The sequence below is a fragment of the Artemia franciscana genome, chromosome 11 (assembly GCF_032884065.1).
Source record: "Artemia franciscana chromosome 11, ASM3288406v1, whole genome shotgun sequence".
Lineage (NCBI taxonomy): Eukaryota > Metazoa > Arthropoda > Branchiopoda > Anostraca > Artemiidae > Artemia > Artemia franciscana.
This window is the reverse complement of record NC_088873.1, coordinates 46,655,571-46,660,869: the sequence shown is the minus strand read 5'-3', so window position 1 is coordinate 46,660,869 and position 5,299 is coordinate 46,655,571.

Below are 5,299 nucleotides of genomic sequence, written 5' to 3'. Positions count from 1 at the left end.
CCGTAGATTATGTAACAAAGAAGATGATGGAATATTTCTAAGTTTTGAACCATATAAAAAAAAATCAATATGCATAACGTTGAGGCTGGTAGCACAACATTCAACCAAAATCAATAAATTCAAATGCGCTAAAGAAAGTCTGCAAATTATACTATACTCAGAATTAACGGAAGAATATATGTAGCCTTTCTATGGAACTATCCACTTGTTACTATATAATAGAAGTTAATATTAAGATAGACCAAACCTGCTCATACTCCCTCTCTAAGTATTTTAAGGCATAATAAAATTTTTGATGTAATAATTTTTAAGTCACGGAACTTCAATTAAGCCCCCAAAAGCTTTAAGCTATATATAAAATATATATATATATATATATATATATATATATATATATATATATATATATATATATATATATATATATATATATATATATATATACAAATATAACCCTAAATTAGTTGCAAGACATGGTTATACACAAAATTGCTAAAGTCAAACTTAATTTATAAATTCAATTAGGCACTATACCCAAAATTAATAGAAGAATAAAATTAACCTGTTTAAGGAATTAACAAACGCTACTACTGTGCATATCTAGGAGAAGCTGACAGTAATATAGATAAAATCTGCTTATCTTCGTCATACCTAAAACATAACCCCTTGATCGATAAAAACCACCTGCACCAAGATAGAGCATCACATATTCCTTCCTCAGGACAATCATGTAGAGGAGCTCGCACCCCTTGATCGATAAAAGCCACCTGCACCAAGATAGAGCATCACATATTCCTTCCTCAGGACAATCATGTAGAGGAGCTCGCACCCCTTGATCGATAAAAGCCATCTGCACCAAGATAGAGCATCACATATTCCTTCCTCAGGACAATCATGTAGAGGAGCTCGCACCCCTTGATCGATAAAAGCCACCTGCACCAAGATAGAGCATCACATATTCCTTCCTCAGGACAATCATGTAGAGGAGCTCGCACCCCTTGATCGATAAAAGCCACCTGCACCAAGATAGAGCATCACATATTCCTTCCTCAGGACAATCATGTAGAGGAGCTCGCACCCATTGATCGATAAAAGCCACCTGCACCAAGATAGAGCATCACATATTCCTTCCTCAGGACAATCATGTAGAGGAGCTCGCACCCCTTGATCGATAAAAGCCACCTGCACCAAGATAGAGCATCACATATTCCTTCCTCAGGACAATCATGAAGAGGAGCTCGCACCCCTGGTCTCTTAAATTCACATTCCCAATGAGGCTTCTCAAATATTGGTAAACAGTTAAGTGGTTTTCACAGAGCGTGCGTATTTTTCTATGCTAAGTGCTTATATTATGCTACGTTAAGAATAATCTTTCACACTTAAACAAGTCCTTTCTAAAATCCTCACAATAATCGTTAGAAAACTAAAGTAAAAAATGCAGAATGGAGATTTCAGCTATGATCTTCTGCACTTCCTAGCAAAATTTTAAAATTTTATTCTCAAAATTTATAAATTATTTACCAGAGATTTCTGCTTTGTTATTGTTATTGACTTTCCGATATCGTAACATAAACCTACGTAACGTAAAATTAATGACAATTCTAGGGTCTATATAATACTGCCTAGGTTACCGACAAAATTTGATCCGTAAGATCACGCAACATACTGCAAAGTCCTAAGCTATGCTAATGTGAAGGTATCTACGGTGTAGTGTGAAAGAGCCATTACCCCACGTCTGTTGCCATAAACATATGTAAATAGTTTTTCATAATTGGCTTAAAGTAAAATTCCGCGTCGTATGTTGGTTTTCATTATCATGGTTGCAGCAGTAGCTGCAACCTAAAGAGCGAACCACAGCCCATAGTAACCAAAAGTTGAAAAACGCGTTTTTAAAAAGCACTGTCTAGTGAAAAAAATTCCTTTTCACACTAAATTAGGACTGGTAACTATTGTTTCGGTTAATCTTAAAAGTAAAAGGTTATTGCGAAAAAAAATTTATGGTGATTATGAAAGCGCGCCTGAAACCCCTTGAAAATGGCGTCAAATCGAAATAAAAATGCACCAGTAGAATCAGCATGGTCGGAAACCCACAGGCAGGACAACTACAGCCCTTCATCTCGAATACAAAGTAAAATCGCTATTTTGCATGGGTAGCACCATTGTGTCTCCTTTTTTATATTCTTTTTTTCACTGAGTCTAGCGAATAACCAGAACATCATAGAGAAATGTTTAATGGCTAATTTGAATGAAAGTTAGATTTTCTAGCGCCTTTCTTGAGTGACTGAAAAGATTGGTGGGCAACTACCCCCCCCCCTGCTTAAAAGCCCCTACTCCCAAAATCGTCCTACAAAAATTTTAAGATATCTATTTTGTTGAACATAGTTGTTCAACAAATGAACATTTGCTGAAGGTCCAACAAATATGGTTTTGATGATGATATGACCCTCCATAGTCCCTGAGAAAGAGACTGGACGTGGTATCGGGCGTATCGGCATCGCAGTATCGGTATCGGGCGTATTGGTATCACATATATCGTATCGGGCATATCGATGTATCGGTATCCTGTGTTTTTTCAGTCATTTTCTAGGCTCATTTTTTAAAGCATGTCCCGGGAAGGAAATCTAATTAAATGTTAAAACAAAGAATTAAATATCTACATCATGTTTTTTAATGAAAACAAACTTATTTCATAACACCATTTATCCTACCTACACAAGAAATGAATTTTTTTTTGAAACTTCGATTAATTTCTAAGTAATGAGTGGCTTTTCTATGTAGGGACAGGTTAAATAACTCCCTAAGCCTAAAGGCGCATTTCTGTTAAGTTAGCAAAATTTACCGAAAATATGTCTGGATATGCAAAGCTGTCCGCTTAGTTAACCTTTTGTGCCGAAGCTACTCGCCTGGAACAACTTTCTTAACTGCTACTAAATTAAATTTTTAAAAAAATAGGAAATCTATTTAAATATTAAAACAAAGAATTAAAGATCTATATCATGTTTTTTATATCATGGTTGCAACAGTAGCTGCAACCTAGTAAAGAGTGAACCACAGCCCATAGTAACCAAAGGTTGAAAAATGTGTTGTTTAAAAAACCTACCTAGTAAAAAGGAAAAGAAATTGCCTTTTGACACTGAATCAGGAATGGTAACTATTGTAAATGTGTATCCTTTTTTTGTCTTTGTTTTTCACCTGGGCTAGCGATTGACCAGAACATCATAGAGAGATGTTTAGTGGCTTCTTTGAACGGAAATTAAATATGTTAGTGCCTGTTTTAAGTAACCGAAAAGATTGGAGGGCAACTAACACCCTTCCTTATAGGCCCCTCCCCCCTCCAGAGCTATCCAATCAAAATTTTGAGATAGCCATTTCGTTTAAAATAGTTCAAAGGTCCCCTTTCAATGGTTTTGTTTATGGTATGACCCTCCATACTCCCTAAAGAAAGGGCCATACGCTGTATCGGTTTCGGACGTATCGACATCACGTGTATCGGTGCGTACATATTGTTATTGGGCGTATCTTATACAGAACTTTAATAGCTCATGTAAAAAAATATTGCTAATATCTATGTCCTTCCTATAAATTTGACCATCAGCAAGTTCCGAAGGGCACCAAAATGGCAGTTTTGGTCCCATGTCTCAAGTGGAAAAGCTGGGGCTAGTGGCCTCCCAGAATTTTCTCAAATCAAGTGAAAATGACAGAGAAAAATGAAGAACGAGCGATATAGTAATAAAAAAAGGTGAAGATATACTAAAGAAAACTGACCTGTTTCAGTGGATGCTTGAATTATGCAGGCTTATCTTAGTTTTGACTGCATTTTTGGAGAAAATAAATTTCAGCTAGGAAGAGGGCAAACTGGGGTCTGGGAGAAACTGAGATCCGGGAGGAGGAGGAGTCCCCCTCTGCCCCATAGCACATTACACGCTTGACCTCAACCGCTTGCCACTTAGTGGTTGGAGAAGTGTAGGCATGAGGTTCTGGATCGACTCAAAGTTGTATGTTAAAGAATGATTACTTATTCATATACTTACTTGTTCAAATTATTTACTTGACAATTCCACTCTAGTATTCTCTCCATACGTAAGATTGTGCATCCAAAGAGGAAGAAAGACAAATGAAAACAGTTCTGTAGGAGAATTCAGGTAATTCTTCCTAAAATTTGTAAATGAAAACAAACAACTTAGTATATAATTCAATAAAAAAACAAGTTTTTTTTAAATGAAAGTAAGGAGCGACATTAAAACTTAAAACGAACAGAAATTACCCCGCATATGAAATGGGATTTTTCCTCCTCAACACCTCACTCTTTACGCTAAAGTTTGACTCTTTCTCTCAACTCTACTTTTTAAAACAGTAAAAAACTTTAGCGTAAAGAGCGGGACGTTGATGTGGAAAAGCCCAATTCATATACGGGGTAATTTCTGTTCGTTTTAAGTTTTAATGTCGCTCCTTACTTTCTGTTAAAAAACTTTAAAAAAACTTTAAAAAAAACTTTAAAAACATTTAAAAAACAGTAAAAAAACTTTAGCGTAAAGAGCGGGACGTTGATGAGGAAAAGCCCATTTCATATACGGGGTAATTTCTGTTCGTTTTAAGTTTTAATGTCGCTCCTTACTTTCATTTAAAAAACTTGTTTTTTTATATTTAATTTCTGGACGTTTTTTAATTAATGCATGTTTTGATCTTGGCTCTACGCACATAAATAATTAAAACGGAATTTTCATATTAATTTTTTTTTTACTAAATGGCTTTCTCATAGTTTTAATCGGAAGATTTTGAGAAAAAAGGAGAGGGAGGAAGCCTAGTTGCCCTCCAATTTTTTGATTACTTAAAAAGGCAACTAGAACTTTTAATTTTTTTACGGACATTTTCAATAGTAAAAAAATATACGTAATTTACGAATTAACTTACGTAACGAACTTCTATATTCGTCTGTTTTTATTGCGTATATGAGGGAGTTCACCCCTCGTCGATACCTCGCTCTTTACATTAAAGCTTAAATTATGTCCCGATTCCTTATGAATGACCCTTGAATCACAAAGGCCGCAGAATAAATAGATGAAATTACTAAAAATACTTTAGCGTAAAGAGCAAGGTATTGTGGAGACAAACCCCCTTATATACGTAATACTTCCTTTTCATTTTAAGTTTTAATGCTGCTCCTCACTTTCAGTAGAAAAAAATTTCATATTTATTTTTTCATTTTTTTTAAATAATGCTATAAAATCCTGCGCCCCCTTCATTGAAAGTCTCTTCCCCCATGAGAAGTTTTTACATGGAAAGATCCTCCCACATACTC